We start from the raw sequence: 27,182 nt of genomic DNA on the forward strand, positions 1-27,182 counted from the left end.
ACCCGCGCGCCACTTGCCTTATCTGCCCGAATATGCGGAGATAAAAATTGTCTTCGTTTGCTGATTTTGAGGCGGCCTGAACAACCAACGCCTGCCTGCCTGTTGCCTTTCGATTGTCGAGCGACGGGTGGGATCCAAGTGGCTGAGCAAAGGTTCTGGTGACAGATAGCAGACCGAGGGGCGAAAGGGTAGAGTAAACGTTTAATTTATGACACTTAGGTTATAAAACTAATATAAAAGTAGACCGGTGTGGGTGAGATTGGGCCACTATTTTGTAATAATAAGTATCTACATACATATATTTAATACATATGTACATGTGTGTATGCGTATTAGTATATCGCTAGCTTCGAGTGAAAAGTTGCTAAGTCCACTTTATCTAAAGCATCATATTTTTATTTTTAAGTAAGAAGCAAGGAGAACTAAAAATTCTTCGTTTCCTAAAAGAGCAAACTACCTTTTTTATTGACAACCGTTTCTAAATTGTGGCATGCAAATGTGCTAAGTCCAAAAAGGTCACAGAAAACTCCCAACAAGTACAACAACAATTTTTCATAAACGTTGTGAAATTTTATTCGTTTTGAGTTCTTTAGGCTTGGAATACGCGCAATCTCGCATTGAAATTTTTTTGCCAAATAATAGTTTATTTCCACCAAGCCTTAACTGCTTTATGCCGATTGGAAAACGGAGATACCAACTCGAAGGGGATAATTCCACCTATTAAGTAGAAGCAGACGAAAGGAGAAAAGCAAAACTTAAAAAAAAACCTTGCCGATCACCCCATGCTGGAATTATTGGAAATTCTTTCAGCTCTTAACTGCAGTTAAGCCTTTGGTGTAAATAGGCTATAAGTTCTTGAAGAAAATGAGTTTGAAAAGTTTTCATCCTTTTCTGTAAAATTTGAAAATTTGTACCTACCGGCATTTCCCGCTAAGGAAGCGATATGTATGTTTGTATGCAGGTCGTTTTTCGCAAGTTATCAAATTTATGAATGTCGTGCTCGCGCAGCTTTTTCAAACATTGTAAATACATATTAAACACTCAAATGCATACATACGTAAATAATAAATTTGTTCCGCTAATAGTTGGGGTTTGGCAGGTTGTGGGCAACGTGCGCACTGTCAGCCGACGAACGGATATTCACATTAAAATCGTTTGCTGATTAGATTGACTATGCGAATGCGAAATGACTTAATGAAAAATTAGGCGCTGATTGGTTATATATTTTAATTGTAGAGTTATGCCAACACAGCTGGGTTTGACTGTGTTTAACATGCCGGTGGACAGACAGAATGCTTGCTCTTAAGGTATGGACCTTATATCTAAGTGTGGTGTTGACTGCAAAGAGGTCATCGACGAGTTGATACGAGTATTGTCAACCGCCTTTGCGGGAGCGCAAGAGAGGGCCAGACTATCCTTACGGTTGTAAGTTTATGTATTGTGCTCTTGAATAAAACTGATATCAGGTTACTCTAACTATGTGTATCTTACTGATCGCAATCGATTACATTTTTATATATGGACTTTAGGGCGGGTAAATGTTTTTCGACTATTCGCGTGTTGCACAGAAGGATTCGACGTGTAATACTAAGCAAATTTGCTAAAGAAACCATTGGTCTAAGATGAATTTGGAGTTTGCCAAATTGCGAAACTTTAAATTCAAAATTCACATATGTACATAGTTTTCATTAACAATTTGCTTGGCATTATTTTATTAGTTATCTAAAAGGCGAGAATTTTATTGTTTGAACTTAACGAAAAATGGAAAGTGACAAAAAAAAAAAATTGCCAGTGTGGGGAAATGTTAACCCATTTGTGAGAATCAGTAAATTTAATTTGCTGATGAGCACTGGCAAAAATTATCGACTTTTAATAAATTTAATTTTTTATAGCTCTTATCATTTTTCACATGTCAAAAATTTAAGTTCTTACCAGTTAGCTTAACTCATAAAAATTGCGCAGTAAACATTTTTGCAAGTGCTAGTGAGAGTTAAAAGTTAAGTTTGCACGTAGCTTCACTCTGCACTGCATGCAGTCGATAGGTCGCTATTTTAGCGACCATAATCATAAATTCCTAATTAAAAACAATGTAGCGGCCGCATTCTCTGCGGGCACTTACCAAAACCAAATAATCAGCATAACATTGTTATCATGATTATTGATTACGGGTTGCTCATACATACGCACACCCACACCCATAAAGTTAACCCACGAAAACAGTGGGGAGAATATAAATATGTACTAGTGAAGCCGCATGGCGTTAAAACGCCCAAAATTGAATTTAAAAAAATCTAAAAAATATTCTAAATGTTAATCAGATTTAAAAGCGATTCGAGTGTCATATTTCCTCTAAATGCCATGCTGCCGTTTCTGAATGAAGAGAGGTCTCGCATAGTTTCGATTTTTAATATCTCTTGGAATTGGAAAGAACGGTGCAAATCTAATGACCTTCACAAAAAATGCCCTCTCGTATAATATACGTACATACTTAGTTAGATCAGTGCGACCTTTCGAAAAGGTGGCAAGCCCAATAAAAGATATTTATTTATTTATTCAAGGCTTTTTTAATTTTTCATAAAACTTGTGTATAAGTTGACTAAATTCGACTATTCAAACTATTCAAACAGGTGAAAGTTCTTTTCAAACGTATTTTCAAGCCAAAATCTTCTTCAATCTTTTTCTCTTTTGACAGAAAATTACAATTAATTGGGTGAGTTAATTTGAATTTATTAATTTGACAGCCCACTTTTGGAAATCGAACGAACGGTGCTGATCTAATAGCGTTGATTATTAAATAATTTGAGTACATTTGTTTTGCAGGTGGCAACTCTTTTCGAAAAAATAAAACCAGTTTACACATCTACAGGCCAAGCGCTTAAATTTGACACGCAATTTTTGAAAATCGGACAAACTGTGCAGATCTTATATCCTGGACAAAAAATGTCTTCGCGTATTATATAGATAGATATTGCCAATTGAATTAAATTAGACTTTTCGAACAGCTGGCAACCCTTTTAAAAATATTTTCAATCTAAAATCTCCTTAAATCTCTTTCGTCTGACCCCATATTGTTATACCTATTTTAATTTCCCCTTATTGCCTTAACTTAAGTTGAATTTGATTGTTTAAACAGGTGGCAACCCTCTTACACGCAGTTAAGAAATAAAGTATTTTCAAAACTATTGCGATTAGTACCCAAATGGTAAATATTGATTTAACTATTTAAATAATTTGAATTTAATTTTTAAACAGATGGCAGCCCTCTTCAAACACTTAAAAAATATTCTAAAGGTTCAAACTAAAGATCTCTTAATATTCATTCGCTTGACGTCCATATTTAAATATTTCATATAAATTCGACTTTTCAAACAGGCGGCATTCCTCTCCAAAATATTTACAAACTACTACGCTCCTAAACTTTTTCGTCTGGCGCCCATACATATTTATATTCCCTAGTTCCCTTGATTCAAATTGAATTTGATTTTTTAAATAGGTGGCAACCCTCATAGAGTTAAGTTAAGAAACAAAGATTTTCAAAACCATTTCCATTTATACCCATTTTGTAATAATTTGTTTAGCTTTTTAAATAATTTGAACTAAATTTTTTAAAAGGTGGTAACTCTTTTCGAAAAAGTTAAACCCTGTTGCACATCTAAAGCCAGAGCCCTTTAATTTGACATCTCATTTTGGAAAATCTTACGAACCGTGCGGATATGATGGAATTGATTATTAAATAATTTGAATTTACTTGTTCAACAGGTGGCAACTCTTTTCGAAAAAATAAAACCAGTTTGCACATCTGCAGGCCAAGCGCTTTAACTTGGCATCGAACGAACGGTGCAGATCTTTTATCCTAAACAAAAAAATCCTTCGCGTATTATATATATAGATATATGTGGGGTATTCCCAGCGGTGTCGTAAGTGTCGTATTGTAGTATGTCGTAAAAAATAAACGCCTAAAAAAATATTAAGGGGGATCGAAAAGTACCATCAAAGTCATATTATGAATTTTCGCATTGTTAAAAAATAGTTGGTTGTGGTTTCAAGTTCTCTAAACATTTATTTAAGCTTTTAAAGTTTACGACATACAGCAATACGACACTTGCGACAGCGTTGTGAATCCCTCAATACCCTGCAGCAATTCAGACTCACCCTAGGTTAGCCCTCAGATAGTCCCTATTGTTACCAGTACTAGTCCCTCATAATTCCCCTGCCAATGGTTTCAACTGCCATTTTTAGCATTGGCGTGTCATTGGAAAAGGACCGGCCCAATCAACACTAACCGTAAGATAGTCCTGGACTAGTCCAATTTTGGAGATTTTTTTCGTTAGAGTAAGATTGCGTTCTGCACTTCACAGATGCTTTTTCATACTTCGGAAACACAAGAAAAAAAATATAATTTTATAACCATGTTGCCTCTGAATTTGAACTCGTACCCTCCCGAAAGCTAACAAATAGTGGCAAGCATCTCTGCGCATTGAGCTACAGTCACGCATGTAAATGTGTGTTCAAATGTTCACTTTGCATCAAAGCCAGACCAAGCGATTGGGACATTTACAGGGTGGTGTTCTTTAAATTTTTTTTTATTGAATTGCAAGACAACACCACCCTGTCACTGCCAAACTGTACTTTTCGTCTATCTGTAGGCCGGTTTCTTGGGGACTGGTCGAAGGCTGACATTTTCGATGCAAGCAAATGTCCAATTCTGACCAGTCAAATATTAACCAGTGAAGTATTAGTCCTTAAATTGGCCGCCTTATTGCTGCAGGGTAGATATCAGATAAGTAGTAGTTAGCGCACTTAATAGTGAAACAGCGGATTTATGAGTGCATTCTACATGCATACATACATACATACGAGTATATTCGCCGCCAAAAACCTATTTTCAATTGAGAATTCTCGGTTTTAATTTTTTGGTTCACTTGAAATCGAAAAATTTTATAGCTGTGTCATTATTTGTATGCACATACATACATATGTATGTAACCAAGTTTATCTTAGATATATCTTTACATATACTAACACCCTTGTATAACATGACCACTGTTACGGCGCTCTACTTGTAGTCCCGCTTTGGGTGTGAACATTTTGTCAATTCATTTCTTAAAAATTAATTTTTAATTTGTGTTGATATTATCGCAATCAGTGCATAGATTTATACATTGTAAGTGGTTTGTAAGTTTGTAGCGCATATTCATGTTAAAACAATGTCAATGCCAGAGGGTACCAAATGTAGACACGTGTTTATCACTTGTTCATGTTCCATTTTTGCTACCACACTGCTGCTTTATCAACATCTTTCGTCAACAGCTGCGGCACGGCACACTGGATCGGTATTCCAAGTATATTAAAGCAATAAAATACATACATACAATAATAATGAAAAGCGATATTGTAGACTGTCAGACAATCACACAAATTAAATTCATATCCATTCTTTGTCATTGTCACTGCGCCCCAACTATAGCCGAATATGGTAAGCTTTGTAGCCGAGATGTTGTGGGCGTATTTTATTTTGACAGCAATTTTGTGATAATTAAAGATAAAAATTTGTATTTACGCGAATATGAGTAACGCTGCATTGAGGGGAGAGACGCATGGGTGTAACCGTAATCTAGGTTACGGAAATTTTTGCACAAAATGGAAAATAAGCAAAAACTCTGAATTTGGGAAGGTTGCTCTGATTTCGGAATAATGTAAAAAATTAAAAAAAAACAATGTGTTTATTTAATTTAGAGGTAGCACTAAATATATGTAGATTATGGTAAATATTTTAAGCTAAGAAAATGAAGAATGAAGAACTTTAGCGAATGTAAAACACGGATAGGGACAATGCGTAACATTTTCCAGCGAAAATAGTGCTGACCTAGGTAAGCATAAACTTCATAAAACTATTCTCTAAGAGCGAAGTCGAACAGTTATTTTGCCTCCATATTGGTCCGCCATAAAGTTTTTTTCGTTTAAAGAGAAAGTCTCAGATGAGCTAAAATGGATATTGGAAACCTATCTTTGAGAGAAGCCTATAGCGCCGTAGAATATTTCAGTGTATTTCAGGCTGAGCTATGCGATATGAGCTAAGTAAATATGTTCGACCAAGTTCCATTAAAACTCACATCTGTAGTGGATAGTCGAGCTGCTTTCAAGGCTCTTGTGTCGGTAACGACCAAGACGATATGCATACATTCAAGAAGGCCAAGGATCCTTACAATATGTTTGGTTGAGAAAAGGGCTAGACAAAGCCATTAACAGCAGGTCAACTAATTCATTGTATAGTGCTCACTTTGGCCACTGCTCGATGGAAGAGGAACAATGACTTCGCTAAGGATCTCAAAACCCAACTTTCGGCTTATTTCCGCAATATTAACGGAATACTATTTAGACCATTGGCCATATGGCCGGCAAGGGCGAGGTGCATAACAATTTATGTAGAAACACATCCTATATAGAAACACTTCTACGAGAACGTAGCCAGCGTGGGGAAAAGCACATCATAGGGTTCACTAGGATTTGGCAGAAAATCAAGATCATTTATAGCAAATAACCGTTCCAGTTAACCTAATCCAACCAAAATATGAGGGGTCAGCTGCATAATCTAGATATTTGGTAAAACGATCTTTGCCGCTTCTGTGCTTCGGCCAAGGAGTTTACAACTTATAGTAGTACATGATGCCATAACCAAGAGATCCCAAAGAAGCATAGAGAGAAGCATAGCTCTAGTGTGGTCTCCGCTTCTACCCCCTAAAGCTCCTCTGAACTTTTTGTGGGCCATAGCGGCTACGCTGGCTTGGTCAAGTACGAATAATGGTCATAATGGCTCTAGCTCTGAAGGTATACAACGCGGATTGCAATACTGGTAACAGAAGAAAGACCAGGGGAAAAGACTTGGCTTGACACGACTGACGTGCTGTTTTGGACTTTACCAAAATCGTTTAGGCGGTTACAGCGCCAATAAATAAGAAGAAGAATAAAGTTTAACAAAAGTGTTGTGATGAGCAGAGCGCACAATATAACCCTAGATCGCAGTGTAGACATCATATTAATATCTATGATTTTACGTAAGCATTTTGAACAACATTCAGGTTAAAAAATAGCAAAAATTTTAGCAGAGCGTCTGCTTTTTCAGAGAATAAATACTCGTAAATAGAATTTTAAAGATTATGCATGACACCGCAGTTGTTCATTTATCCTATTTTGTGGGTGACATAAAGCATCTTTATTTAACATTTTTAATCTTTTGCTTTTTTTTTACAACATTTATCATTTAAAAACAACTCTAGGCGCCACCAAAATACACAATGCTATCTGAGTGGACTACGAAGGGTTGCTTATTTGCACTTTTAATTAATGCAAAGCGCTTGGCTACAGCTACATATAAAAAAAAAACAAGATATTTCATCTACTTACGTGTTTTGAACTACGTTGTACCATTTGTTGTAAGTAATTTTTTTATTAGATTTGAATTATATTACTTCTTTGTACATACCCACATACTACATACATATGTACATATGTATGTATGTAGGTAGCTCACTGCGAAATTGTTATCAGCTTTTGGCGTTTCAATGAAATGTTGCTGCTCCAATTTAATTAAATTATGTATAACTCTGTTTAGATTGGTAAAAAAAAAAACTATTAATAACTGTTAATGAGACACAATAGCAGAACAAGTCAAGCATTTAGAGCAAATCAAAGTTTTTGTTATGAAACCTGAATTGATTAGACATTTCAGTGATAGATAGTTATTAAAGAAAGTATTGAAGAGACTTAAAAATTCTAAGCTTAGATAGAATGGGTTTACGGACGTTCACACATTCAATTATATAGTATGTGTATCTATGTACATATGTAAACAAGTAGGTGAAATAAAATTTTCTAGAATTTGGTGCAAATTTATAAATACCAGGGACGGAAAATAATTATTTTTTTTTTAACTTTAACCAAAAAAATCAACAAGTTGTAATCGTCGTACAAAAATTTTTACTATACTAATGTACTTATGTTCTTACATCCTAATGTAATTACACAATGATTTTTATTTTTCGAGTTTAATCAATAAAGATTAAAAATAATAATTAATATTTCACTTTTATTTTTTCGCTCAAAGGAAATTATTTTTACTTGAATTTTATTTTTTTTAAAAAAAAAATAATGATTATTTTATGATTTTAATTTTTTCGCTCAAATATAATTATTATTATTGAGTTTTATTTTTTTTTCACTTAAGAATAATGATAGTTCAAAAAACTCAAACGCTATACCAACGTGATTTCCGGCGTAACCTTTTCAGAGGTAGCGACACCCTAAGAAAAGGAATAAGTCCCAGAATTTTCAGATGAAAATTACAGTAGTTTGGGTCTGTATGGTCTTTTCAATTTTATAAATAATCATTATTTTTAAGTGAAAAGATAAAACTCAATAATAATTGGCATCTCTGAGCGAAAAATAAAAATCATAAAATAATCATTATTTGTGATCGAAAAAATAAAAATCAACTAATGATTATTTTCGTTGAGTAAAAAAAATAATGATTAAATGCTGATTTAAATTATTTTACTCATAATGATTACCGTCCCTAATAAATACATAGTACCTATGTGTTAAATTCTAAAAATAAATGCCCAAATGGCTTAGGTCGTTGATCTAAAATTGCGTACGACAGACGAAGTTAACATCGAAAAGTGCAAGAATTAAAATAGATTATCGTAATGTAGCATCGCAAAAATAAAATAAAATATGTAAAATATTTGCCAACGATTGGTCCCAATGATAAACAAAAATGTACTAGTACAAAAATACATATCCATTTACATTTGCAAATATTTTAAAAGATGCCGTGCAAAAATAAATTACTAGTTCTGAACTGAATGCGTTTTTTAACAAATTCCGAACGACGGCAACTCATTTAAACCACTAGGAGCTACAAAAATATGGTTGAAATCTAGTTTGGATGGTCAGTCTAACCAAACCCGACCTAACCTAGTTTGAATTTATAAAATTGCAAAAAAAATATTTTTTAGATTTGAAAGATGCAGTTTTTTTTCGTCGAGAATATTGCGCATTTTCTTCCATACAACGCATGAACCAAATTTATTTTTATTTGGAAGAAAATGCGCACACCCTCCACAAAAAAATAAATAAATCTAAAAAATCAACATCAAAATCAAGCGACTTGAAATTTGCACTTTATTAAAATAAAATTGAATGGGCTACAAAAATGCTTACTCGAAATCTTTCTACGAAATCTCTAATTTAAAAATCGAAATTTCGATAAAAATTTTCTTAAGTTTAAGTAATTTTTGTGAACTTTGTGCAAGATTTGAAATTTTTATTTATGCGGTTTCTGGTACTGATCGACCCAAATTTAATTAAAATTTTAAACGAAAATTATTAACAATAAATAAATAAACATAAATTACCAGCAGCATCATTTTGATTTTTACTGCTATTATTTTACTCGCAGCTATATGTATTTAATATGACCACAACTTATCTATGTGTATATGCATGAACACATATACATGGGTCTCCGTCTTCTCATCGTAAAAAAAATACAAAACGTTCAACACCCATGCACCGTTAAAGTTGCAGCAGGCATCGCAGTGCTAAATTTAACACGTGACACCATAACTATTGCGACAACAAGCCAACCAGCTAAAATCGACATGCGACAAACACAGCGACCACAACTTGCACAAATTTAGTGCAACATCTAAAATTATACACAGCCACGAACGAATAGGCAAACGTAATCAACGGCATGTCGCGATCGGTCAACATGTGCACGTACATACATAAATAGAGAAATAAATGTATGTATGTATGAGTGTACAAATTTTGCTAGGCATAGATATTTCAAAGAGCTGGACAAGCCGTTGGTTGACAGCTTCAAAGTTGTACAAAGCGGTCAGCATACGTTAATGTATGTAAGTACGTGGCGTATACGCAACATCGACAGTTTAGTCTTGCGGCAGAGAGATTTTTTGCACTGCGACGATGTTTATTGCAACACATCTTTATGTCCGCACCAATAGATAAAAGTGAAAGTTTACAAAGTATGTCGATATCTAAAAATACATGTGTATAGGTTTAGTGTGAATAAGTAGTATATTCGTTTCTAACATAAAGGAGAGAATGATGAAAATTAGATATTTTTGGCATAACTATTAATGCAACATAAACTACGAGTATAGTAAAGTTTTTATGCAAAAAAAAAGTGCGTATATGTTTGTATGTACGTAGTTGCATGATCGAACACATTTTGCTAATTTATTCGGTGCCACATTTCTCACAGTAGGGTTTTATGGATAGTTTCATACGATCCATATTACATCTTGTCTCAGTGCTTAACAATTGGTGGTTTCTTCGAAACGGACAATAGAAATTTGTATTTGTTTGAACGATTTCGAAAAAATACTTGACTGTTTTAAAATAAAAATAATTTTTAGTAAAATCACGGCATCCCTTATAATACTTGTATGTTTCATGAGAAAAGAAAAAGCAAGGAAAAAAGTTCAACTTACCTCTTAATTCTACTTCGGTGAATGGTTTCTTTTTGACAGACTGTAAAAAAATTATCAAAAGAGCAATTTAATATGACTTCAAATATTTGTGTAGATATGTAAATAAATACTACATATTGCGGGTGAAAAGATGCTTAGTCCACTTTTCAAGAAATTTAGTTGTTTGATGCAAACTAGTCCATATTTGTCAAAAAGATCGCACTCGGTGATTAATGGCTTTCTTATTTGCACGTAGATGAATTCAGATTTAAAAATTTTGTTTTATGAGACCAGCTCAATATATTTATTTAAAAAATTTCCAAAAAATAGACTTAACATCTTTTTCACCTTTACGTAACGATATGCAATTTTTTTTAGATATTTGTAAGTTCAATTGTTAAATAAAAGCATCGCTCACCTTTGTGGTACGTTTCCCTAGCAATGCTGTTCCCAGCATCTGAAAATACAAATAAACGAGCATTGAAAAAATATCACAACACTTTTTAGATACGGTTTTAAAACATAAAAAAGGAACGGAGTGTTGAGCTTGAGATTTACGGCTAAGGCTGTCGCTTTATCCGACTCAATATTTCCCAAAGGCATATTTGGGTGACTGCTCCATATCTTTCACAATACTCCATAAAATTTAATGATTAAACCACCATTGTGAAGGCAGACTTTACCGCTTCAGGTCAAAGGCACGCAATTTGCCACCTGCCTAAAATTCTATTGAAATAAATACATATATCGTTACCTTAATTCACGAAAGCCAACAGATTTTTTATTTCATAGGAGAAGCAAAAAACATCATAAAAAGAGTATCAAAAACAGTTAGGGCTTTTTAAAAAGTGGCATGTAACTCCGTAGTTTTGGTACTACCAAAATCTGTGAAAAATGCAGTTTCGAAAAAAGCGATGGTTAGGGCCTTTGTGAATTAAAGTAACGATATGTATATAAGTACGTGTACATATCGCATACCGTCTTCAAAACAGGCACAACTAATAATTTGCCAGTTTTGAAATTATACGCTAAAAATGTACACAGAGCTTTTATTTACCTTTCAGCAAAAGCTGGAGCAAACTTGTATTATAATTTGTTAAAAAAAAAAAACCTAAAACCTGTGCTAAGAAGTAGTTTTTCGCATTTTCGACAAACGTGTAATTTTGAGTTGTGCCCCTTTTGCAACCGGCGTGCGGTATGTAGAAGCTGGAAAATGCTGTATTATCAAAGATCCATTCTGTATTGGCTTTTAGTTTCTCTAACGCAATAATATCTTTTGTTTCTAGCAGATATAATTGTCTAATAATATTTTGAAATGTGTGTTTTGGGTGAATAAAGGCCAGTTGAGCTTTGGAGCAGTGATTTCTTGATGAGTGTCTCAGTTAAATGTTCTCATGCCACAGTTAAACCCATGGCTGTACTGGCTCAACGATTTTTTTTTTTTTATAAATCAGAAGCCCAAATTTTTCCGAATACGCTTATTTGCAAAATCTATGTTCGTTATTTTAAAAACGGGCATTAGAGGGTTAATTTAGCCACTAGAACCCTTGCGCTCATTTCTTTACGGCGACTTATTTAGCAGTACAAACACACTTCTTGATAAATTCCCACAAATACAATGAAAAGACATTTATTTTACCCCTGCAAACCAAAGTTCCCGAAATCTTAAGGAAATCGTTAGGAGCATCTCATTTCTGTAACGATTTTTTTACGAATTTTCAAAGAAAATTATATGAAGTGGTTGACACGAACTCGTAAAGAAATTTCTGTACGAAAAATAAAGAAAATTCTGGAAAAATTCTGAAAGATATACTTCACATAGCAGCATTATTTTCGTTGCTTCACAGATTTTCTTCCGAAATTTCGTAAAAGAATGGAAGTGTGCGTAATTTATTTCATTTTAGAAAATTCGGCAAAAAATCGGATGAAATCTTAACGAATTCTTTAAAATTTCTTTACAATGCAGAATACTCTGAAAAAATGGTTTGCAGGGACGTTACGAATAGGTAGATCTGTGAATTGTCATTCAGTAGGCCCTGGGTTCGAGAACAAGTCACCGCAGATTTTTATTCTGTCCCACACTTTTTCCTAATGGACAACAGCATTTTTTACAAAAGTTTTTTTTCTCTGCCTCCTTTGCTTTCACATTCGATAGTTTGATATGTTAGCGACGACATTTCTTTTTTGGCTTTATCAAAAAGATGTCCCCTCTGGAAAGGAGAGGAATGCGTGGATAGATAGCGTACAGATTGCGTTAGGTCTAATTTATAATTATTTATAAGTATAGCGTTGAATTGTGATATTTAACATTACTGACTTATTGAATGAGTTTTAATTAACTCTTTTATTTTTAAGCTCATAAATAAGCTTGGAATAAAATGTACGCAGGTGCCTTTCGTTTGACACCGATCGTTTAAAGTTGTATCTACATACTTATTTAATTGTTTTACTATAGAACGAACGCATCGACATTTTTTTTTCCAAATACCTTCAATTTACAAAAAAAAACCTAATAAATTATACACGAAAAGCACCAGAGTCACACCGTCAATTAATGAAAACCGTAAAAAATCATTTAGGAAGTTTTTGAGTTTAGTGCGTTCAGACAGGCAAACAGACGCTTTAGGGCGCTACATTTAATAAAATCTAGAGATGTACAATATTTGAATGTATGTATAGTGTATTGAGCATATGTAAACAAAAACCACATGAAACCACAACATTTTTTCGAGCTATGTATAAATTGTTCATATTTTTGGTGGCCAACTATGACGAAATGAGGTGCATACATACATATGTATAATAAACATACATAAATATATGTATTTGTACTCTTTTAATTTTTTCGCAAATTATTTCGAAAATCCTGTAGTACTATTTACCCGTTTTGCTTTTCCAACAGTTTTCACATTTTATAATTTATTTCGAAATTACAAAAATGTTGAAAGTAATTTAAGTACTAAATAATAACCAAATTGCAAAACATCTCTGTAAATTAGATTCAAAAATGTTTTGCAATAAATGCAAAGTATTCAAATTAAATATGAGAATCACAAATATGCGCTAATGATATTGCAGCCTGGTCACAAAATACTTATTCTTAAGCGCAAAATTTAATTAAAAATTTTAGTTGTCGTTTGTTATACGCAAGTTTTTTTTTTCTAGGATAACGAAGCATTTTTTTTCTGATAAATATATTATGTAGATTAACACAGTTTACAAATGATTAATTAAAATTTGCTAGCTTGATAGTAGGTCTGCTGGGGTATGAGTACGGTGACCATTCGTACCGATTTTGGCGGGACAGTAACGATTTTGAGAAAATTGTCCCTTTGAATACTTTTTAAAAGTCGGGACGTATAAGTGTCTCTTGGCTGATTTTTTTTTAGGTTTTTATAATTGTTTGTTAAGTTTTTTTTATGAATTGGTTTTAACTTGAATTTAGTGAAATTATAAAAAATAATACTAATTCCCTCTAAAAATGCATGGTTATGAAAAATATGTATGTAGATACAGTGGCAAAAAAAAATAAATATTTATTGTTTACTATTTTTTATGAAATAAAATTTCAAACGTCGTTTAAGAATTAGCGAAGTTCGACAAAGTTTCATCAAAATGTTGAGTTTTTTGCTTAAATGTCTTAGAAACATTCCGAGTGTGCAGTTTTGTAGCCCATTCAATTCAAAGTGTAAATTTTAAGTACCGTTGATTTTTTGTAATTTTTTTTGTGAAAGGCGTTGCTCATTTTCTCCATACAGAAAAATTGTCGGACATACTTTGTATGGAAGAAAACACGCGAACAAAAAAATTGCCAAAAATCAACGGTAAGTCCAAGTTACTTCAAACTTGCACTTGGAATTGGATGGGCATATCTGTTTAAAATGTTTAAAATTTTTATCAGCATTTGTTAAAATTCAATGTTTTGAAATTTTAATTTACATGGTTTTTTAGATAATAAATATATTTTCATAAAAAATAATACAAAAATTTTAAACAAAGAAAAGAAAACCAGCCAAAATGTATCTTCCTTATTTATATGCTCGCCACCGTATATATTGTGTGTATACATTTATGCGATAATTTTTCAAGTTTGTTTCTCTTTTTTTTTTTTGTTTAAAATAAAACTATATTGAAAGATATTATGTCTTTTTATTCTAAAAACAAAATTGTATTATTTGAAAATTAGTATTGAATTTTTACGATAATTTCTTTCAGCTTCCCCTATTTTTCGACTACCTTTAAGTGCGGAATGATGTCTCACATTTTAACTTCTTATGCCCAGACAAATTTTAACATTTAATTAGCAAAGGTCTCGCCAACGAGTAATAGTGCCAAATCGTTTCAACAAATGGCCATGCATTTTACGAGACATTGCACTGATTTACATATAATGTTGTATATCTCTATGTTGTACTTGAGAAAAATTTTAAAATTTTTTTTATGTATTCACGTAAAAATTTTAATTACGAGTGCATGTGTATGTTTGTACAATATTTGAATGTAGCAGAAAAAAATTTGTATACAAACTTGCATTTGTTGTTTGTTTAAATACATGAATATCAACTATGATGGTAATAAAAAAAACGCAAAACAATAAACGGTAAACGGTGCAAATGAGCTAATCAAATCTTGTGATTTATTAGCAATTGAAGAAAAGTTAAAAGCTCTTTCGGCACCTTGATATAGACAAGCAAGTATTCCGCGTACGCTTCAGCCGTTCATCCACTCATGTTCTCGTGAGAATAAATATGTATACATATATGTATACACACGCTATGAATTTTAATATTTTTGAATATTTCTTTTCTGTACACAAACTTACATTTGCAAATTTTCTTAATAAAACGCAAATAAATTAATTAGTCATAAAAGCAATTTAAAGCACATTTCAAGTCTCGTGTGAACAAAGGAAAATCGTTGACTGTCTGATGTGTACATTTAATTAATACTATGTATGTACATACATACATACATATGTACATATTTATGTATATAAAAATCAAAGACTGAAATTTTAGTTGTGCGTTTTTGGATGAAATAACGTAATTGGGCAGCTAAAGAATCAAATAGATGGAAATATTAAAAAATAAAAATTTCAAAAATTGGCGTGCAAAATGTAAACACAAAAACGTTGTCTACGTCGCTTTCTGCGGTGCCGAAAAAAAACATTATAAATGCGTCTATGCTTTTGGCGCTTTTAGCGAATTAGTTGAAAAAAATATATACAAAAAAAAATAAATAAATATATAAGTATAAAAAAAATTTAGAAGTTTAACGTACCTACATATTATGTACATTAGACTGAATCACTCCCCATACAAAAAAAAATCTGTACTGTGTTTCCATTGGAATTATAAAATCTATTATATTTTAAAACTTGCACCAGAATATTTCGGAAAAACATTAAGATTTACATGTGCTGGACCTATTTGAAAATACCTCCAAAAATAGAGTTCTTTATGAACAAAAATAGGTTTTTAAAATTTTTTTTAATCCCCTCAGATGACAAAACAAATCAAGCTTAATAAAATCTGCATACAAATATTTAAAAAAAAAATAAATTTCAACGGAATCGTAATAATAAGATTTTTTAACTTTTTTCAAAGATTGGTATAATAAAAGCTTGAATTACTGAGCCAAAACTATTCCGATTTAGACTTAAACAAGAGTTATCTTTGGAAAGGTATTTCCTCACCCTTTTTGTTTCTTTGCAAATTAATTCATGCAAATTATGAAAGATTATTACAATTCCGTTGAAAATTTTTCTTAAATATTTTTATGCAGATTTTTTAAGCTTCAACTGTTTTATCATCTGAGAAAATTTTTTTTCAAAAATTTCTTTAAGAAACTACTTTTAATCGTAAAAAACTACATTTTTGGAGGTGTTTTTAAATCGGCCCAGCTCACGTAAATCTTAATATTTTGCCAAAATATTTTGGTGGACGTCTTCAAATATCAAAAAATTTTGTAATCCCGGCGGAAAAAACCGCAACTTGTTTTGGTGATGCAGTCTAATATGTACATTATGTATCTGCACATACATATTAAGAAGTAAGCAATAACAACAACGATATCTATATAATTTGTTTACACTGGATAAATGTGGAAAAATACACAAAAAATAGCACTAAATTACTTATGTCCGAGGGTAGTGTAGCGAATTTTTAGGACGTTGCTATTGATTTTTCTTAAAGGATTAGTAAACGTTCGAAAATAGTTTTAGGCTTTCTTTTTAGAGTAATTTATATTAAAGATTTTGAATTAAACAGCATTAGAGTTATGCTATTATTTTAAAACGAAATATTTAGTCACTTCTCTTAAAGGTGCAAAACCTGAAACCTATGTATAAGCTTAAAAGTATTTCTCATAAAAAATTTTGTGGCAAAAATTTCAAAATTTTCGAGCTATTCCACTTTTCTAGGGTGTTTTTTACAATACGAATATGGGTTTAACAGTTTATCTCCTCTTTAAATCGTATTTCTACAAAAGTAGACTAGAAACTTCGGTCATGGGTTGATCAGGGAGGACAGACTATATAGCAGCCAATCTTGATTTCAGCTGTAGCGCATAAGTGTGATATCCATCCATAAGAGAAGGCTAATAAATAGGATATCATATCACTCTATACACCGATGGCTCCAGGATGGATTGCGGACATGCGAACATCGAAGGCAATGAATTGGCGAACACAGAAGCTTGTTAGCAAGAACACCTTGGATCTGCTTAATAAATCAAGGACAGACGTGTTCAGAATTGTAGCCCACATCACGGGACATTAGCCTCAAAGGCAAATATGCTTCAATAATGGCATTTACATATAATAGAACTTGCCACGGCTGTCAGCTAGCAGATTGCTAAGAAAGTGTCCAGCTTTTCCTGTGTGAATGCCCAGGCGTTGGGATGCTTCCAGTAAGGAATATAGGATTTACACAAACAAAACATTTTCCACGAGAAATACTACATCAAAATGTCACCAAAATTCGCTAGTTTCAATCCACCAGAGGTCAAGAACCTCCATTTGTGGCGTTTTAACAGCGAATGCGGCATCTAAAGTCCACTGTAGATGTCCCTAATTAAGCTGGTGTCCAGTATTATTTTTGAAAATAGTCAACATTTTCAATCCTTATCCATAAAAAATCGTCTTTTTGCAGAAAAACTTTATAGGAGTTAAAAATTTAAAAATTGTGCGACTATTCTTTAAAGGGAGAAGGCAGGACCTAGTCTCAATCAGGCATTAATTAGATCGAAAATAATCCTTCACGCCTCGTGGGTACAATGAGATGGCAAAGGTCCTGCCCGATGCACTATACGTAAGTTGACCCATTTTGTGGTCCTTGGTATTTGATAAAAAAAATTTCAAATTAATTTTTTTTAACGAACTACAACTACCTAGCATCTGATCAAATTTGTTGTCTGTGAGCAACGTGTTAAACGTAGTATACATACGCATCCCATTTCATCGAGTTTTTTTTTGATAATTTTGGTGAGAAAAACATAAACTTTAATTTTTTTCCTTTTAAATGCTTGCCGTATTTGGAAATGTCAAGACTATCAAAAACGTGAATTGAAAATAATATAATTTGGCCATAGTTTTCAAAAATAGCCACTGTATAAATCGTCTTTAAAACAAAATTGCAAATTTTTTCTTTAATACAACTATTTAAAAAACAGCATTCAAACTTATTTAATAAAACCAAATTAAAAAGTGACCCATTTAGATCGCTCGATCGTCAAGGGTTAAGTTTTTTGCCGAAATATGGGAAATCCACTTCCAATCAATAAAAAAAACCGCGATGGCTAGTTTTGTACATATGTATGCATATATCTAGAGTTGGGAAGCGATTCAGTGCCTACAACTGTCTTTAAATTAAAAAAAAACATAATCTAGCGATCTCGTTGTTGTTAAAAATCGCGGAAACTAGAAAACATAAACAAATAGTCAGGAATTTCTAATTGGTATTTGTTGTCCCAAATCTCAATGTAATTAACATATTACAAATTCTGCTTTGTTTTTTTTTTTGCATTCCAATTAGTAAATGTCTTAGGGAATTTTTCGCTAAATTAGAACATCTGAGGCAATTCAAATTGGCAATGGTCAATATGCCAAAAAGCGCTATAAATAACTACATAAATAAATAAAGAAATATATTTTTAAGGTGGCTGAAGTAGCCAGCTGAGCTGATACGTAGAGAATGTTTTCTATTTCGTTTTCCTTTTTGCAATTCATTGAAATTCACCAATGGAAATCAATTGCATATCGGAGATACATACTTTAACATGTTAAATATGTATGTTGTATTTGAGTAGAAATATTTAAATGAAGCATTTTTGAACAAGAAACAACACTAACACTTGGACAATGCAGCCCGAACTGCTACTAAATAATCGCCAAATAATTTTAGTATTATGTATGTACACGCTTGAATGCCACGTTGCAAAAATATTTGATTTTATGTGTTAATTTCTTAATTTGCAATTAAACTCGAACAATGTACATACAAGCTCTCATTGTAAGCGCTTCAGGTGCGAATGAACATTCAATGTTTTTATATCCATGCCAACATGAAAGGCAAACAACCAATGTGGCCATGAACGTGTTAAGTGCGCACGTCTGCGTGTGTTTTGAATTTAAATGGCCCGATCGATGATGTACTCGTACTCGTATAAGATGTCGATAACGTGGTGCATTTTTTGAGTCATCGATTTTTATCAATTTATTCCTTGTACGTAGACACAGTTTTTTATTTATATGTTTTAATACAACTGATGATTCATCAGAAATGTTCTAAGAATTTACATACTTAGGTGATCATTTTAGGAAGTTTGAAAAGTTGAAATACGATTGGATTTGCTGATTGTGTATTGGTAACAATTTTAAGATTTCTTATGCTGACTACACACGAGGCAACCGTCAAAGCCACTTACCAAATTTTCTTCCGTATATTCATTTCATAAGGTAGCACACACCCCGGAGGTGATGCAATAATTGGCTCTACGGTTGCCCAGCAAGTATTGAACAAGAAAAAGAGCCAGCCAATATATTGAATCCCCGAAAATGTAATATAACCCGCCAGGGAGCTTGCGATTGCAGAAGACTTCTGAACGAACAGACGGCAACGTAACACGTCTAGAAGACTTAGGGCCGGTTACTCAATGTCTTGTTAACACTAATCTGCGGTTGAACATCGTTATCGACGTCTTCGACTCCATGCATACAACAGGGAGTCGGTAACGTCGATAACTATGTTTAACCGGCGATTAGTGTTAACCAGACATTGAGTTACCGGCCCTTAATTTAGCCACCAGTAACATTATTGGCAACTATGTAGATACATAGCTGACGAAATGGTCCGATATATAAATAAGGGTGGTGAACTCTGCCCATGTTATCATCGGAGAACCAAAACCGATGGCAAGGCAGAAAAGGCGAACAAACAGCGTTTTAGTGTCATTAGCTTTCTGGCTCAGTACATCTAATGTTGCGGGTTCGATTCTCTCTGAAGTCTAGATAGAGAGAAGTCTGACGAGCAGCAATAATCTCAACACCTGGACTTTGTGTGAATATCCCGAGTTATGTAGAAGACGACAAAAACTTTTGGGTATAGAATTTTTAAACGATCTAACCTGTAGAGATTTGTTGACTCCACGAACTGCTTCAAAGAGAAGTAGGGGTTTAGAAACACCTGCAGTATATCAAAGTACCCAACATGTATTCCTGCGCGTGCTGGTAGGAATACCAGCAGTCACTTCAACCTCACCTAACCTAAATAGTGCCACAAACTTCTTTCTACTAAGCCAATGTCGCAGCCTAGCTTAGAACCCAGACGGAGTGGTATCATAATGGTCTGCAGCAGCCACCTTGAGCTAACATGACCTCACTTTGAATCACCCAAATTTACATCGAGTTCCATTTTGATGATGAATAATTGATTTATTTCCTAGTATAAGTATAATTAAAGTAAAATACACTATCACATTTACTTTGATGTTAGCTAAGGGCCAACACTAATTCATAACAATTATTATCACAATGTATATTATCTTAATAATCCTTTATGAAATACCTAAATAAGCTTTGATAAAGGAGGATGGCCGCTGTGGCTGAGTGAGTGGTTAGTGGTGTGTACTGCCTCTCCGTGGGATCTGGGGTTGATACCTGATACCTGATCTGATGATAAGATTTTGTATTTAACAAGCCTCATATCTCAACCAGAAAACAATGTCCACATCACCAAGAGAGCGCTTATGCTAGACAAGTCATTCTGACCCTACAAGGATTGTGAAATGCAAGATATTTTTTGGCTAATAAGAGAGGTGACCACACTAACCGAATGGCATTTTCAGAGCATTTTAAAAAGAATCCGCAACTGAACCAAGAGGGGAATGAAATAAAATACATCCCTGCCCATAATTTTTAAAATTTTTATTTTGTTTATCATCAAAAATCAACGCGATTTTTTAGCATTATGAAACTTACACTTTATTGTACTAAAATTTAATGGACTAAAAACTGCATATCAAAATTTATAAAGATTCTGAATAAAAAGTCGGAAATTTTGGTAAAAGTTTGCAGAATTTTTGCCTTTTTTTGCAAAAAGTTAGGTATTTGGATTGATATGTTTTTTGTTAAATACCGAGCTAGGCTTTAAAAAAAAAAAATATTTAAATATTAAATAAACAAGCCAAAAATTAAAAAAAAACATCATATATTGGGGAGCCTAATACCTTTGGCCAAAGCTGTAAGAAGTTGGGTGGGGTTTATTTTTTTTTGTTTTTAATTATAAATTGAAAACATATAAAGCTATTTTTTTACTATAAACATTTATCGTTTTTACTAGTTACTTATGAAGTCAATGCCAGTAATTTTGTCTAAAGGGTATCTGATGTAAAATTAAAAAAAAAAAAAAAAACGTGAACAACGATCACGATTACACACATACAAACGTACATACAGTTTTTCCTGAGTAGAAAATTAGCAGATACATATAAATAGGGCAACAATCGCCACTTGGAAGCTAAATATAAAATCAAATAAGCTTACCTTTAATTGCTGGCGTAGGCCACTCATTGCGCTCATTCGAATTAGAAATGAACACACTAGTGATATATGTATTTGAAGTTATTTGCTTATTTTTGAGGAGATGCTTTTAGAGCTTTTTTTTTGTTATATTTTTTTTTAAACGGGCGTTGAATTAAGCCTGATAATCAACATTTATAATTTCAATTAATCACTTAAATTTTGTATGTTTCAAATATAACACCTTTTTTTTTGTTGAAGAGCACTAAATCCTTATCAATTATATTTTGTGTACCATGTAAACATACATACTTATATTAAAATAGCTTTTAAAAAATTTGGTTTTTTTTTTTTAATTATTTGTTGATGCACTAATATGTAGTATATTTTTGTTTTTATCAATAAATCTATATTATTGATTTTGCAATAGATTACACTGCAGTCTGCGCAGGTATGTTATATATAATTTTTTTATATTATATTTACGCATTTCAGCTGCTGAACTGTTTTGACGCGAATGCACACATTTTCGCAATCTAAATGATTTCGACGACTGATGTGAAATTTTAACACTGACGTCCGAGCAGGTCTAAGAAAATTACACTACTCGTTCGTATGTACATATGTATGTATCCATCTATATATGTATGCATGTAGGCAGAAAAAACGCACGGCGAAATGTGTGCCAGTGGTCACGAAATTCATATAAAACTGTCTCAACACTCGGGCGCGCTAAGTTGCTAAATAGCTAATATGGGCGACCGAAAAAAATCTCATAATTTTCAATATATGTAAACGTAAGAGCGAACGACGAAATAAATCACCGAAATGAATCAACTCAATTTCCGAGCTGTAGTAGTTAAAACAATCACTGAAAGTACGCGCAAAATGTTTCGAATGCGAGCCGTTTCGCAGCAGATTTTTAAATAAAATTGAAAATTGTGCGGCGAATAATGATCACCGATCAATGAGCACTGGCGCGTTGTGGTACCGGCAACATTTACAGCAACAGCCCCAGCCAACAAAAAAAAAACGACAGCAGCAAAAACAAAATCAATTGCTAGGCAGAGATTGAGATCGCCCCATGTCGAATATAAACAAAAACTGTGCGATTTCAAAGTAAAAATGAGCCGGTAACAAATACAAAAAATAAAAATAAAAAATAAAGACCAGAGAAGAAATGTTGGTAGAGAAAAAAAATTTGGGGCAGTGAAACGTAACCTAACAAACAACTGTATGGGCGTTCTCTGTCCGACGAAGCGTTTGCTATGAGGAGACATCGTTTTGTACCTAATGCACAAATGCAAAAAAAAAAAAATATATCGAAAGACTTTTGTAAAAACAACTTAATTCCACTTGCACGTAGTGGACTAGTGAAATGTCATGAAATCTCATTTATTAGAGTAAAGATGAAAAGGAGAGCCAGCTGCCGCACGAAATAGGTTAGGTTAGGTGAGCATAGGTGAGCAGCATAAACATATGGAGTCCTAATCGCCAAAAAAACGTAAACGAAATTGTTTTCAAAATTTTCTGTTTGATGCAGAAATGCTTCTAGGGTACCCAGAAATTTTTATATGCATTTGTACATTTTGATTACCACCTCTGAGTTCCTGTGAGCATGGGGAGCATTTCTCTAACTGAACTACTTCGAAATATTCATCCTAATATCCGGCCAAAATACTTGCTATCCCAGATGACGTCAATTAAGTCCAACAGTGCCCCATCTACACTACCTTCACCAGACTATGGAACAAGCCAGAGCAGCACAAGTGTTTGAGAAGTTGAGTAATTGTTGGCATTTTTTGAGTTTCTGCAGAGAGATATAGACGTGGAATATAATCTTTTGAAGAGAAAGAATACGGCCCTTTTAGCTCCAAGTAAGAAGTAAAATTTCTAAAACATAGGGCTTTAAAAATATTTTCAAAAAAATAAAATTTATTAATTTTCATCAATTTAATTAAATTTTGTATTAATTCTCTTTTAGGAGCTCAATTTAACCATAAAATATTTTGAAAAGTTGTGAATTGCAATATGCTCATTCGAAGATGAATAAATTCCGACTTTTATCATATCTGGGCACGTATTTTATGTTTACGTTGTTCGAATTGGTAAGGATATAGCAGGGTGCATCCGCCAAATATTTGATTAAAAAAATTACTAATGCGCAGGCACCTCATTTTATCTTTTGGAATAAATGGCGATGTCTAAGCCTTCTTTTTATGCCGTTAAAAAGCTTCCACTTTGCATTGTTATTCTATTACAAAAGCTCAAACAATGGGAAAAATATATATATATTTTTACACTTCTAGTCCGAAATATCTCGAAAACTAAAGCCAAATGAATAATTTAAAGACCAGATTCTTAATTTAAGAAAAAAAAAAAATTCTACAGGCATCAACTCTCAAAAGCTCTACCACAGATCTTATTTTAATAATATATAAAACCAATACTATTCGAGTATATGTATTTCGTAAAGCATACATATCTATCATATACAGTCAGCGCCAAAAATATGAATACCCTGGGGTTTGAAGGTTTTATTTACTTATACTTTTCGTACCAAATTTTTCTTATTTTTTTTATAAAAAAATATGTTTCATTCAACTGCAAAAACCACAAGAATTGTTTTTTTTTTTTTAATTTCATACACAAATCGGAAAAATACAAAAAAAAAAACAAAAAGTTTTCATAAAATTTTTAACTTTTCAATTCGATTAGCCCATTAGCATAATAAAGTGCAAGTTTCAAGACGCTAAAAAATTACCGCTGATTTTTGAGAACTTTTTTGTCGAGGGTGTTGCGCATTTTCTTCCATATAACGCATGAACAAAGTCTTTATATGGAAGAAAATGCCTACAATGCCTGCAAATGTCTACAAGTCGCACTAAAATCAAGAGAGGTTTTATTTTTAAATGATTGTTTTGTAAGTAAAATTGCCACCAGGTTTTGTTTTTATTAATTTTAGAAAATAATTACATATGTATGGAGAAATAATTAATTTTATCAGTATGCTCAAAACTTTTCCAGACGTTGGCTCGGTGCCGAAAAAGTTTGTTAAAGTATCAATTTCCAAAAAAAATTAAAAAAAAATTTTTTAACATATCACAAAAAATTTCTGCCAAAGATTTGCGTCACACTTATATCACGCCCTCATAGATTGCGTCGATAATGACGTTGCCACCCTCCAGATTTTGTCTAGTTCACCTACTACATGACTATTTATGTATGTATATCATAATAAATAGATTTATTTGCAAAATTTATTCTCGTTTAGTTACATATGTTGCTTTAATGTGTTAATTTTTCTAAGAAAATATATTACTAATGATAGGATTTGACGTTCAAATGTGTGATATTAGCATTCGTCATACATATATGTATGTATATATATATACTATATAAATAGATCGTTTACTAATATTTACGTTCAAATATATGCAGTACGTATCCGAGTACGTAGAGCGCTCAAAATTCGCTCTTGCTTTTTCGAGTTATCACCTAAAAAAAACAAAAGCCCAGGAATAATATTTTTAGAGTAAATCGTTGAATGCAACACTCTTGCATACACTCCTCAAACACTTGTATGCTGCTAACTTTAGTGAGCCCTTAAACCTTAATAAGTCGGAGTGACCCCACCGGAAGCCTCCTCTCTTTCTGTCGTGAACCAAGGCTTCACACAAGTTGGTTACCACATCTCGCATATGGGTTTCTCACATTGCCCCGAGAGCGCGAACAGAGACGCAACCGTCGGGATTGAGTATAGTGATGCAACTATAACTGCATACCCAGCAGCCAATAAGGAGTCTTTCAGGACTTACGAAAATCGCGAGATGATTGAAAAGAAAATAATTGAATAGTCTACCGAAAATCTGAGGCCCGTGTTAAAAGTGTTTGAATAAAAAATTGCATACAATCCTGGCTATGTCCTTGTACATATATGTACATACATATGTAGGTATACTATCAGTGCTTAATACAAAGTCCTCATGCAATTATCGTACAGCACATCAAATTTTTATTACAAAATCTAAACACATATGCATGAGATCACAAAGTATACGGCACGCTTGCCAAACTTATACATATCGTCGAGGTTTTTGCAAAACCGCCCATCGACCAGTTGCAAAACCGCCTAAATCGCCGTTGTGGCAAAAATGAGATTTGGTAACCCCTGAACTCCAGGCATCGAGATTTATGCATAAAAATCTTAAAATCGTTATTAAAACAACAGTTTTGTAAAATAATAGTTAGGGAAAATACCGCCTAAGAAAGCAATGCATTCAAAGAATAAACCGTTTTTTCGCTCTCCTGTAAAATTTGAGTGCGGTAAGATGGGCGGTTTTGCAAAAAAACATCGACGATATGTACATGCATAGTATGTATTTATTAACAATATGTAATAACATACATAAAAAATTACCAAAAATAAACAAGCAAATTGTTTAAGTTCATTGGTGAATATGAAAGCAGGTAAATACTCGTAAACGTGCGAACGTCATTGGAGCTGAATAATGAAGCAAATGTCGGCAATTTGTATGCCTTTATAAGAGTACATCCGCATGCGCTTATGTTAATGTCTACATATGTACACATGTATGTACATTAGGGATGTTAGTTTTTTCACCTTTTTCCGATCCCGTGATTTTCGGGACGTCGTTATCACAACCCCGGGATCCCGCGATTAGTCCCGGGATTTAGATATTCATTAGATACTTTTCAACAACTTGAGTCGAAAAAATTGCTACTATATTGTTTGAGAAGCTCTCCCACCATGAAATAAATAATAAATAAATGCGTTTAAAACTTACTTTTTTATTTAAAGAGGCGTTTTTATTTTTTCTCTATGACTTCAGGGTTTATTTTAAAGGACGTTGTAATTTCAAAGATATGATTGATTTCAAAAGTTATTTAAAAAATTCAATGCAATGTAGAATAAAAATAGGGGTACCAAATTAAAGAGGAAGTTCCGAGGATGTTATCGAGTATATATAAGTCCTTAACATATCTATAATTTTTTCAAAAACAAATATTACGAAATTTCAAAGATAAAATTTTAAAAGGACATTTTAAATACTTACCAGTCCTTCTGCACCAAAAACTTGAATCTGTTTAAATTCTACAGGATTTCCTCCTTAATTTTCTTCTTCTCTAAGGACATATTTCTGAATTTTTTAAATCATTTTTGAATTACTGACGTCAGAGTGAAAAACTAAAAACTCAATTTTACTTTATTTGGCCCATCGTTTCGCGAATATATTGATATTTGAGTTTAAAATTTACTATCGCGCGGTGTTATTTATATGTATAATGAGCTAGACATTTATGAAAAAATATTAATTATTAAATAAACAAATAAATATAGCCAATACTGGTCAAGAAAAGGAGTTTCTATTATTGCCATTAGTGCAAATTACAAATCCCGAAAATCCCGGGATTGTTTGCGAAGAATCACGGGATTTTTGGGACCTTAAAACGGCCGGGATCCCGGGATTAACATTCCTAATGTACATACATACACTTGTGGTAAGCTGATTAAGTCGAGTGATATTTCGACTAGTTTTGGATATTTTTCCTTTGATTATTTATTGTGCCACGAAAAAATAGACATTTCAAACTTCGCAAAAATATTACAAAAATTCTACAAACTAACCACTGCACCCAAAACT

The 27,182-nt window shown here is 32.9% G+C and overlaps 1 protein-coding gene and 1 long non-coding RNA gene across 2 annotated transcripts in view; one reads left to right on the plus strand and one right to left on the minus strand.

The window, feature by feature from the left end:
- LOC118747931 (calcium-binding protein E63-1) overlaps positions 1–27,182 on the plus strand; it is a 191,426-nt gene that overhangs the window by 20,705 nt on the left and 143,539 nt on the right. The gene's annotated exons all lie outside the window — the stretch shown is intronic.
- LOC118747936 lies at positions 10,521–22,165 on the minus strand. The gene is made up of 3 exons (XR_004994003.1): positions 21,541–22,165; positions 10,918–10,956; positions 10,521–10,560 (listed from the first exon to the last, which is right to left on the minus strand). It is a non-coding gene; the product is annotated as an uncharacterized LOC118747936 (long non-coding RNA).

This window comes from Rhagoletis pomonella, unplaced genomic scaffold, assembly GCF_013731165.1.
Source record: "Rhagoletis pomonella isolate Grant_MI unplaced genomic scaffold, Rhpom_1.0 Rhpom_scaffold_00012, whole genome shotgun sequence".
NCBI lineage: Eukaryota > Metazoa > Arthropoda > Insecta > Diptera > Tephritidae > Rhagoletis > Rhagoletis pomonella.